The 12,099-nt window shown below is 47.5% G+C and overlaps 1 protein-coding gene across 1 annotated transcript in view; it reads right to left on the bottom strand.

Annotated features, from left to right (window-relative positions):
* Nucleotides 1-8,648, bottom strand: part of NCALD (neurocalcin delta) — a 50,744-nt gene extending 42,096 nt beyond the window's left edge. Inside the window, exon 1 of the mRNA XM_009891820.1 lies at nucleotides 8,563-8,648. The gene's annotated coding sequence lies outside the window, so the exon portion shown is untranslated. The remainder of the gene's footprint in view (nucleotides 1-8,562) is intronic.
* Between the last annotated feature and the right edge of the window lie 3,451 nt (nucleotides 8,649-12,099).

The raw sequence follows: 12,099 nt of genomic DNA, 5'->3' as shown, positions 1-12,099 counted from the left end.
CCTCTCCCGCTCGAGCCATTCCGCTGCTTGAAAATGTTATTTTGGGAAAGAAATAAATAATGGGAACAGCACTGGAAAAGCACGGGGAATTCAGCAAACAAAAGAAAAGCTACTGTTTTCGAAAATGCCTCAAACTGGTGACTGTGGCTTGTTTTAACCCCTTCTCTCCCAGCTGCCTCTCTCCACCGCCCTGTGCAGAGTGCTGTCCGCCGGCACGGTGGGACCTGCGGGCAGGAAAGGTGTGTTTTGCTACAGGCTGCTGGTACAGGACCAACAACGCATTGAACTAATAACTAACACTGGTGAACTAATACTGAAATACGCTTCAACTTTTAATCAGACACTTTGAATAAAGTGAGGTGGGGGTTCCTGCAAGGTCCCCAGTGTTTAATGAAAAGAGCAAAAACCAGGCAAGCAGTCACCCTGCTAGCTCTTCTGTCACCTTTTGTCATCTCTGAAAGAATTGTACTTTTCTAATTGGGGCATCACAAGCCCTGCATGGACATTTTGAGTGGGGAGCTCTAACCCCACACAGCAGCTTGCTGCCTGTGGTTCTCACAGAAAAGGCCATCACTGCTGCAGGAAAAGAAACTGAATCTCCCAAGGCTGCAGACCCAAGTAAACATTCTAAACATATCTTCACAAATTCACCGAGACCCCCACAGAGGTGGCGTGGAGCATGTTATACTGCTGTTCCATCAGCTCTCATTTATCCTTGCTGCTAGTGTGACCAGGTCTGCAAGGTCTCTTCGCAGCCCTGATCAGCACTGGCATCACTCTCCTGCCTGCAGCATCCTGTGCTAAGGGAAGGCACAGGTGACATCTGGGCCACCATTATGGGCAGCTCCATAGGTCCTTCTGACCAAAGAGACTGGCCGCCTTCCCGTGTGGGCTAAAACCTAGCAGGGGTGAGGCAAAAAAGGAAATAAATGTGATGGAACTGCTGCCCTGATGATGCTGGGGGAAGAACGACCAAGGTCTGAGCTTGTGTTTTCAGTTCCTAAAGCACACTGTCCTCCCTGAGTGCTGCTCCGCCTGTCAGCTGGGATTCCCATGGATGCCACAGACCCAGCATCAGAGACGGAGGTTGCTCTCTCACAGGCAATCTCATTTCTAAATTTTTCAGAAAAGAGTGCTTTTTGTTTCAAGAAGAAGACTTCAAACACTGCTCCCTGGATTTTCCCTTCCAGGAGAAGTATGAGAAAATAAAAACCTATATTGTGTTCAGAAAGAGTTCCTCTTTTCACTGCCCTTGACCTTCCCAAGTTCCAGCACTTCTGCCTTTTCACTGAGCTCTGCTTCTCACCTTCTACCTTAACGGAGACAAATGAGACTTTGGCAGGAGTCACTCAGCTCCTCCATCAGGCTCTGACAGCAGAGGTAAAGCAAAATGTAGATAGTCTTTCTGCAGAAGTGCCCACTACCTTCTTCAAGAAGGTGGCTCTTAAATAACTCTGTGACTGAGTAGTCCCACACAGACCTCGGCGCTGTAAGTGGTTTAACATCATGTGCTGTCAAACATTACACGCCTTGCAACTCACGTTGGGGATTTTGGTTAAGGAAACTGCAATGTGGCAAGAACAACTGCAATTTGGCAAGAACAACTGCAAATTCTGATAATGTTCTCAGTTTTTAGCAGTAAAATAATTGAAAGTGGAGGGTGAATTGAAATAATTGAAAGTGAAATCTGCATGCTGTGTCAAATCAGTAATAATATTCAAGCAAGAGGAGACTGTGATTAGACTGAAAGATGTATCTTTGACCAGGAACAACTTTGCACTTTTCTTATTCACCTCAGCCTGTGAAATAAATCCACAAAAATGCAGGCTACCGTTCAGATGAGACTGTTTTAGTACGGTCAGAAAGACTTTATATGAAAAACCTCACGCAAGATAAACAGCTATGAATAGGACACTTGACAGACAGGTCCAGAGGACAACAGACAGTGTTTCTGTTGAGATATAATTGCTCTAATTGGACCTGGGCTTGCTAAAATGGTAAAGTTAAAGAGGACCCTGCAATCATGCTGCCATTCTGCACAAAAGAATAGTGTTGTGATAGAAAGCATATAGCAGTTGTGGAAATAATCAACGGCTTTGTGTTCGCTTCCCCCTGGCATCTTGGATTTGCCATTAGGAACACGCACACAACATGAGCAGAATATTTTCTTTAGAGTTAAAGGTTCTCGGGGCTGAATTGCTTAATAGCTGAAGTCTCTTTGAGTATTATTCAGCTGAAGTTAGACACTTCAAATGAGCCGGACCCATTGTGTTTCTGCAGTCCTGGAGGAGACACAGAAAAGCTGTGTGAGGCATAATCAGGGAATCTGCCTGCTGTAGGAGCGAGGGAATTTGGTGAGGAAAGAAGCTAACTTTGACCTTCTACAGCTTTAGCTTTTCTTCTCTGGAGCGAAGGCCTGTAAACTACCCAATCTGCTCATCTAATAAAACCTCCAGACACGAATCTTGGGTCTCTCCAAAACCTGATCTCTTCTATGATATGAGAGCAAGCATGAAGGTTTTAAAGATAGAATCTTTGTTCTCCAGTAGCATGTACTGTGCAAGGGTTGACTGTGCAGTGTTTCTCCAGCCCTATTTTGAAGGCAGCACCCAGCAGAGAGAGCAGCCCTTTCAGCCACCATCACATCAGATGGCAGCAAAATGACAGAAGACGTCAGCATTTTGCACTCCTGGGTCCCTCAAGCAGCTCCGTTTCACATGAGGTTTGGCTGGCCCGTACCGTGGACAACCTGTGACACTGGGCAATGCTTCCAGAGGTCCCCACTGGGACAAGCACAGCGATGACCGCAGAACAGCCAAGAAGTGGCAAGCTTGCCCCTGGCCTCATCCCACTATTGTCTGGTCACTTAGTCCTGCCCAGGGCTCTCCTTTCTCCATGTGGCACCACTTGCCCCATGGTCCATCCTGCCCTTGCGGCCCGCCAGCCTGGCTCTGGCCTGCTCCTGAGCCCCCGTTCTCTCGGCGCTGAAATTCAGTACACTGCTAAGAGGCTTTGTGACAAATGTGGCAGGTATAAACCTGTCTCAAAGCCTTTCAGCCCCACTGCGCACCTGCTTCTGTGCACATCCAAAGCCGGCTGAAACATTGTCTCCTGCCCCTCCGGAGTTTCTAAGCAAATGTGCAAGAATACTGGTGTGATGCTCAGGAACTCATGCCCCATTTGCCAACCAGCACTCGCACAAGGGTCCCCAAGCGAGGCCACTTCTCCATAAAGAGCCAACCTGGCGTGTTATACCCTCCCTAGCAAAAATTCCTCCTCAGGTCATCTGCAGTGATGCCCTGCAGCTCCTGCCCTTTGCTCACATTGCAAATACCCGATCCACGTTGAAGGACGTGCACCACCCAAAATGTGAGTGACAGAGCAGACATCCTCCTCTGAGCCCAGACATAGTGCCAAGGTTGGATGTAGGTGGGGGCAGGAAGGTGGCCCTTGGCAGGTATGGGAAAAGGGTCTTGTTCCTCAGCACACACCAAGGGCGACAATGTCCCTGAGTCACTAGGAACCATGTCCTCAACCAGCCCATTGATCCATGCAGTCCTGGGTTCATCGGTCCACGCTTCTCCTTTTCCTGCCCTGCCCTGACATTCCTCTGGAGGAGCACTGGGACCTTCTCTCAGTAGGACTGAGAGATGTACGGGAACATCGAAGTATCAAACATGCCCCACACTCAGCCTCTGCCGCCTCCTAACGCTGGCTTTGCTTCGTGCATCGTGGGCTCTGCTCCACGTATGGGCTTGTCAGATGCCCCAGCAAGGTGGTAGGAAAAATTGGTCCTGGATGATAGGCTCCAAAGGAGCCTTTCAGACAAAAACCAATGGGATTTATCAACACGAGTCCAACTAAAAAGAAAGGACGTGCTCATTTCCAGCTAATGTCTATGATAAGCCAAAGATCATAATAAGAATAATAAAAAACTGTAAGGACTGACATCAGTGAGATTTAGTCAGCGAAAACTTTGCACAACACTGTGAACACGTACAGAAAAAAGTCTTGAATTACAGAAGAAGAGAAAGAGAGTTAAACCAAGTCCCATCCTCTGCTCTCTCCCGTGAGAGAAGGCATTGCTGGGAATTCTGAGCACTGGGCAAATTAAAACCAGCATTTCAGCCCAAACTACAAGCTTCTTGGCTTTTCTGTGTGTAAATCAGATCCTTACATTATCTCAGTGTCATTTTGTGGCTGAAAGCAATTCAGCAACTATCAGCACAGTCAGACTGAAATTCAGCAGAACAGGATCTGAGCACTTCAACTCTTAATGATTAGATGTTTCTGTGGAAATGAATCTTACAAAAAAATGAAGTTCGGCAGAAAGTTGACAGCGTGTTGAGACCGCAGAAGGGAGAGGAACTTTACAATTCGGCCTTCACATTTTCCACCTATAGGATTTCAACATTTGCTAAAGTTGTAGTGAGGGCAGCTTCCCAGTGCTCCCTCTGGGAAATATCACATTCAGCAATTCCTGAATTACAGTTTCTAATTATATTTTCATACTGTAATGCTGTCTGAAATGCAAATTTGATGACAGAATAATTCGATCCATGTAAAATAATTACAAAATTACTGTTTCTCAAACCTCAACTCATACTCCCTGCTATTTAAGAAGATAAATTTAACAGCAGCAAAAGTACAGCCAAAACATAGTCTATTTATTTAACTGTTATCTGACTATAACTGTCTGCATAGATTTTGGCTGACCATGGAAGATTATTTCTAAAATATGACGACTAAAAACATTCCAGAGTTAGGATTTTTGTTACTTCAGCTTGGAACCAACAATCAGGTCAACTTTTATGTTGCAGTCAGAGTACCATACACATGGCATCTGTGTTTAATTGGAAAAGCAACTGTTGATTAAAGTGCCAAATCTCTACTGCAGCCCAGTTATCATTTAAACCAGTTATTGCTAATGTTGATGCAGGACACTGAACTGGCACAATGTAATGATTTTTAGCAGGGTGGAAACCAACTTCTGCAATATGTAATTTAAGAGCCTGAAACTCCATACTGCTACATCAGTTCCCACTGTCTGACAATTCCCCCCCCGTATGGGGGATTTTATTCGCGTCCCCCCGTCCCCCGTCCCCCCCCCCGAAATGTTGCCTTGAGTAGTGGGTAGGATCTTTAAAAAGACAGCAGAAATCTCATTTTGTTTGAAAAAATGCAAGAAGGAGTCAGTGCTCTGCGTTGCAAGGTTTTTTTAGGCTTTATTATGCTTCTAGCCTAAATTTAGATTGTCATGGCCCATCAAATCAAACAGATCAAGGTAGAGCACACTAAAGGCTTGAGTGTGTTATTATTGCCAGGCTAGAGGCATCAACAGCTCGCGTCTGTTTTTTAATTTCCCCAGCTGCATCCCAGTTGTGTGAAAAGTGACTCCAGGAGATCTCAGTCCTGTTTTTAGCCAAGGTCTCTCCTAAGGTGAAGTGCTCCAATTCCTCAGGAATTGCTGGTCTGCTCCCCGTTCTCTGTGGACGAGGAGACTGTTGGAAGAGATCGTCTCCTCCTCGTGTGCGTGCAAGGGGGTGACATTTGCTAATGATACGAAGGCTGCTGGGAGCTATGAGGGTCCACCTGACCTCCCCAGAAAAAGGTGGAGTGTCACCAAGCCCGTGTGCATCTCATTTTTTTTTCTCTTTATACCAGAAGATTTCGAGTTCAAGTAAGCTGGCAGCATGACAGTTGTGGCATTGGGCAGAAAATGAGGGATGGGCTGCAGCCATCTCCCTCCCCAGCCCCATGGTAGGAAGGAACCTACATGCTGTTTGTTCTTTTCTCATGGTGGGTGAGACCACGGCAGGGCAGAGACGGCAGGATGCTCAGCATTACATTGCCTGGCAATTTCACACACTCCCAAGGTAAAATCCAAGTGTTTGTCGAAAGGGTTTGGTACAGAGTCGACCAACAAAAAACGAGAACATGAAATCACGGAGCAGAGGCACGCAGCGCCAGGACGACTCTCACACCATCCGCTGCCCTTGCCCTGAGGAGGTAATTGTGCCTTTTCCTCCACTTGCAGACTCTAGTGCTGCCTGCGAGCTGCCTGTCTGACCACGTTTCGGCCATCCTCACCTCCAGGGCTCAAAGGGGCCTGGGTTGATGGGATGCCCAGAGCCCCCCAGGACTCAACGAGAGGGGGCAGAGCTGGTCACTCTGCCAAGCAGGACATATCCTTACGCAACCTCAGTGGCACTCACCAGCTTCCCCAGTAATGCTGCCTCTCAGACCTCCTGCCACAACATGGCCAGGACACTTCTGGTAAAACGTGAAGCAGTTTATCATCCTCCTCTCTCAGGTCAAGTTAGTGCCTTTTGAAGACTTGCTCAGTATTTCTAAAGCAGGATATGTCCATTCCAGCTGGAGATGAGGAACCTATTTTTAAAATATTTCTAATGAATACCTCCTGAGCAAAGGCTGCATCAATTATTTTTCACCTTGCAGGTGTTTTCGAGGCATCAAATACTACAGGACGCTGTATTCAAACTGAAATGAACAAGGTGAAGCCCCAGCCCTCACCGAGCATCATTGCCACACTGACGACTCAAGTCAAACCTGGCAGGCAACCGCAGCTATATGTGGAGCCAAATCCTCCAGGCATGAAGGTGAACGACTTTTCTTGAATGGCAGATGCCACTCAGCTCGAATCTGTCCCCGTACTCCATGCCCCAGTCCCTCTCTGGACTTGCCCCACCGATGTAAGCTGGCGAACAAGCAGACCTCAGAGAGTGGTGGGTGGCATCGGCTGCCTCCCCTTGCCCTCCCCTCCCACCCCACCACCCAGACGCCGGGGGGACTCACATGCAGGTGAGGAGGGGGCATGGACCGCCGTCAGCCAAAACACGGCTCCCCACGCTGGCTGGGGAGCAGCTGTGCCCAGCTCAGCCCCGCTGCCTCTCCTGGGAGAGGATGCTGAAAGCCCCTCTCCCTGCGGGAAAGCTGAACACGGGGTGCCAGCACCTCCCCAGCGAAGCTGTGAGGCTCCACTAAACCTCGGTTAAACTCACCTACAAGAAGCCAGTCAAGATTCCTCGTGCACTGATGCACTGGCACCAGGTGAAGAATTTAATAAAGAAAATTTAAAATGTTTTGCCCCCTCCAAACATTGATATTTTAGGCACAAGAGTTAAATTGGAAAGAACAGATGAGATAATGCCAAGTGAAATGGTTTAGAGGTTTCAGATGCATTTATCCTTGTTGCTCTGTTAAGAATGCCAAATGCAGTGAAATCCAGAGCATTAAGCCATAACTTTCCTTACAGAAGTGCTTTCAGTTTTAATCTCTGCCTTGGCTCCCTTTCTGAAACAATTACTCCTGCTGCATTTAGTAACATCAGAATAATTTTTATAGATTTTTTTATCTTTTATTGCTCTGTGTTTTAAATTGTTTTGTAGCTCCGTGATTGTTTCAGAGTGGTTGCTGCTTTAGAAAATCATTACCATTATCAATAAACCCTTTGAACTTCGGGAGGAAGGGAACAGGACTTTATAATTAGACAAGATAAGAACGATCAAGCATACTTTTCCAGGAAATAATGCCCACGATGCTTCAGCTGTAATCTCTTCTTCAAATGAATCTATATGTTCCCACACAAGCAAACTCAGGCTGTGGCACTAAACTTCAGCAGCCCTGGGATCTCCTTTCCCATAACAGCCCCCTCGGAGTAAGTGCAATACAAAAACAGACCCAAACTCCCTCTTCTTTTTCCAAAAAGACTCAAACAGAATTTCATTTTTCAATTACCGTGGTGCTGTTCATGCTGCAGTTCTTTTTTTAGCTATTCTAACCGCTCTCAAACCGCAACAGAAAAAAAAAAACAGGCAAAACCCAAGCTGTACGTGTGTGTGTGAGAAAAAGGGTAAAAGCCTGTGTTACAGCAATGTTGCTCTTTTGGCATATTTCAGACAATTTTTCAGGAAGCTCTTGATCCTTTCCTCTGTAAACACTATACGGTCAAGAGTGCCGCGTGCCCCAGGAGAGGGACAGAGAGCCCAGGGAGCGTACGTAGTGCGGGGACTCCGTGTGAACAAAGATGATTTAAAGACTCGAACTTCGGGAGTTGGATTTCAAGCTGCTCCTAGCTGCATCGGCTGCTGGCTTCCCTCTCCCTGAACATACTGGGTACAAACATGCCTGAATTAGGCAGCAGTAAAAAACTACAAGTTCAAACAGAGGTATAAAGCTGTAGAGATGCCCAAATCAACACCATACCTACATAATTTCTTTTGACTCCTGAATGCATTAACCTAGGATTACTCGTGTTCATTTATATTCCTAAAGTGTCAAACGAGAACAATATCATTTTATTCTCCTTTCATGGATCATTAATCTAAATTTAACTCCACTTTGCCGTCTGCACACAGAATTAGTAACTGGAAGCTGCTTTGCATTTATCTGATAGTGCTGGGCTTGTTCATCAAGGCAAACTTCCAGCCAAAACAAACAAGTGAAAAAAAATATCAGTCACGATAAGCTGCTTCTATCCTATTTCTTTTAAAGGCAAAAAAAAAAAAAAATACCTGAGGAGAACATAAAGCAAATGGTTACCTCACACTGCAGAAATGCAAGTTTTTAATAGTCCATGCTCTGGCAGCCCCTGAGAAACAGCAGCGGTGGCGGTGGCGGGGATAAATCCAGCATCCACTAGGTTCTCACAAGGCTTTGGCTGCGCGGCCGAAACCGCAGGCTCTGCCTCCAGCTGACGTCAAGGCGGCTGTCACATGGCCCGGCGCAAGCCCAGGGAGCACTGGTTGTCCTGGCAACCCCAGCACTGCTCCGAAATTATTTCAATAGGTCATCTGTCATACTGCGTGCACATTGGAACCATCACGGGTGCCCGGACAACCCAAACACCAAGGGCTCGCTGGATCAGGCGGCACCGGGGGGTTGGCCCCATCACTGACACTCTCTTAACCCTGTCCCCATATGAAAACGCGCCTCCCCCTTCCTCTTCCTCCTGCATCCGCAGCCTCCAGCAGAAAAAAAAAATTATACACCTTGGCTGGCCCAAGCGAAGGGGCAAAAGCACTGCCCTCCATGTGCACCAGGGCACCTCGACGATGCACAGCTGGGTGCTGCAACAGCTAGCTAAAATGAGGGTCTTTCAAAATGACACACAGCTGACGTTTTATTCAGAGCCACAGAGATGCGTGTTGGGTCACCGGCATCTCTGCCCAGAGTCGGGGCGAGGCAGCAGCGGTCCTTGCCGAAGCGATGTGGGGGGCAGCCATGCGGGGCTGCGGGACGGCCCCAGAGGTGCTCAGCCAGCTTGGCCTTGCATCCCTGAGCCTTGGCCACCAGCCCCTCCTGCTCCCCTGCCTGTGATGCTTCCCCTGCTGCTCCTGGCAAAACATCCCGAGAAAGGGGACAAAGCAGTGCCTGCCTCCACCTGTCTCTGACTCCCCTCCACAGCCTTATCCTGCAGGCAGAGACATGACACCAGTGTCTCAGATTTCCTTGTAACTCTAGCTAAAATTCACTCCTTCCCCCAAATTTGCTTTTTTTTCTCTCTGCACATTCGCCTTCCCAGAGCCCCGCAGCACATGCACACACCAGGGGCAGGATGCGGGAGAGGCCGAGGGGAGGGAGAGACTTTCACCTGCAAGAAGGAGGGAGGAAAGGCAAAGTATCAGCGACAAGACAATACTCCTGTCCTCATCTGAGTCAGCGATGGTTACTGACCGGTGCCCGGGATACAAAATACCAGGAACCCACTGCAATAGATGGCTGTGGTGAAAGTGGAAGTGGATGTAAAGCCGCATGGGACCTGCAAACGCAAACTGTGGAGCATCCTCAGCTGAAGTTGGCTTTGGCCCCTTTGCAACAGGTTAAAGCAAAATTATTAAAGATGAAAAGACTACCTGGGATGGGGCATAAAGGGGTCCTGGGGAGGGCTTCCCCCCAGCCAAGGCAGAGGGAGGGTGGTGGGGATATGGGACTGGCGGGCAGTGGTGGAGGACCACTGAGCCCCATCACCCTCCTCTGCATCCCTCTCCTGCGTGCAAGAGCAGCAGACTCTCGGGATATTTAGCTGAATATCAACAACATCCAGCACCGGTTTATGTAGCATTTAGTGAGACATGCATCTCTCTCTCCAGCAGAGCTTATAAACCGCCTTTCCAGCACTACTGTTGTGCTGGGGCTTCCTGAAGTAGTTCATATTAGGGGGCAATGCCCTCTGGGATCATGAGCTGCCCCCCGCGCCTTGGTGCAAAGCAGTGAAGAGGGCTCAAAGAGTTATTACAATAGAATAAGGCAGCCCCCACTGTCTAAAATTCATGCCTTAAAAAGAAAATATTCACAATTAGTTGGGAAACCTGTGACAGTTTAACAGAACAAGAATAACGTGATGAATTTTAAAAACACCACTGGTTACTACATGTGTTACATATAATCACACATATTAATCCAGTATAGAAGGCTGAAACTTCATGTCAACACCCACCAATAAAACTGTACCAAAACATACAGATGTGTTTTTTCACTTAATGGCAATGTTGGTACAATACAACAGAAAGTCTGGGATTGCAGTTTAAAAAGATACCCTTCAACACTGCGTAGTGCATTACCTTCTGTTAGTCTGTCAAAAATGTGTGCACCTGGGGGAGATTTTAATGGTTTTGATTCTTTTAAAGGCCCTTTCACAAAAGCAGATGATATAACACATGCATTTGAAAGGTCACGAAACATTTCGATAGCGTTTTGCTGATGCCCTAAAGGGCTGGTGGGGGCGGCCGTGCAGGGTCCCCCCCGGGGAGCTCCCTGCAGCAGCAGGGGCTGGGGGACCCGTGCTCGCTCTGCTCCCGCTCAAGCCTGGTCCTCCACACCTACAACACACGGGTGTGCAGAGCATCTCTGTCCTCTGGTGTAAAAATAACCTTTCACTCTCTTTTACGGGGTATTTCTGCTGCAGGGCAAGAGCCTGAAGGAGTTTTTTAACCATGCGTGGTGTTTATAAGGACATACAAATTATACATTGTGAGGGTTATAATTTTCAGCCAGTTGAGAGACACTAAGTGGAAAAAAAAAAAAAAAAGAGGGGCAACGCTCTGAAAAACATATGATAATGGCAGCCTAAAGTGTGCTGTTCCCAGTTCCCAGGGCTCGGCAGAGGCCCCGCTGTGCCTCCCTGCCGACGGTGGCTGGGGATGATTCCTCCACAGGGAGATTTTCTGAATTTTCAACTGAAATCCCTACCTCTCCCCAGCAATTGCTGTAACCCGCAAAACTAGGGGCAAGGGAGACCTTTACACCACAGAGATGGACACAGAAATGAAAGCAAAAGGCCAAAGAATCCTGCTAAAAATGCCAGATAAGCCTGTATTCCCTGATTTAGCTTAACTTTGCCACGATAAAACCCCCAACGCCAAACCAGTCTCTTCTGTAGTGGCAATCAACCAAGTGAGCGCAAAGCAATGAGACACGGGCACTGACTGGAAAAATACATAAAAGATATTTAAAGGCTGAAGCCTGCTGAGAAACAAATGCGCTGCATCCACCTGGGACCACGGTACAAAGACTCACACTCCTGCTCCTGCTGCAGCGATGCGATGCCTCATGGGGAAAGGTCTTCTGTCCTGCCTTTGGGACCTCCTCCATCCCTTCCACCCCTCCACGGCTGGGTCCCACGGTGGGCACTACCAGGGGGATGTCAGTTGATTCCCTTACTCTTAGTAAGATGGACAGTCTGCCAGAGCTTCAGTGACTGCAGTAATATGTGTTATATATATCATAATATACACATAGATATCTCTAATAACTAAATCCGCCTATAACATACATGTATCAGGACCTATGTAATAACTTGTACACAGACACAGTGCAACAAGGTGGGACACAATCCAGCTTTTCCTCCCATACTTTGTTTGGCTCTGCAGAGCTAACAATAGATAACATTTGTTTGCCCATAAAATGGAAGACATGCAGGGAGCAGAAACCCTATATGGGTTGATCTTTGAACCCACAAAGGACTAGACCTTCCCTGGTGTCAATCCCCGCTCTCAGAAAGGAGCCACATCCATGTAAGCAGCTGAGAATCCACTCTTGCCTTTTCTCTTTACCAAAACAATGCTTAGAAAAGTGCTT

This window comes from Charadrius vociferus, unplaced genomic scaffold, assembly GCF_000708025.1.
Source record: "Charadrius vociferus isolate BGI_N301 unplaced genomic scaffold, ASM70802v2 scaffold15, whole genome shotgun sequence".
In the NCBI taxonomy this organism is placed as follows: Eukaryota; Metazoa; Chordata; class Aves; order Charadriiformes; family Charadriidae; genus Charadrius; species Charadrius vociferus.
Note: the sequence above shows the minus strand (reverse complement) of the source record. Positions and strands in the feature narration are given on the sequence as shown.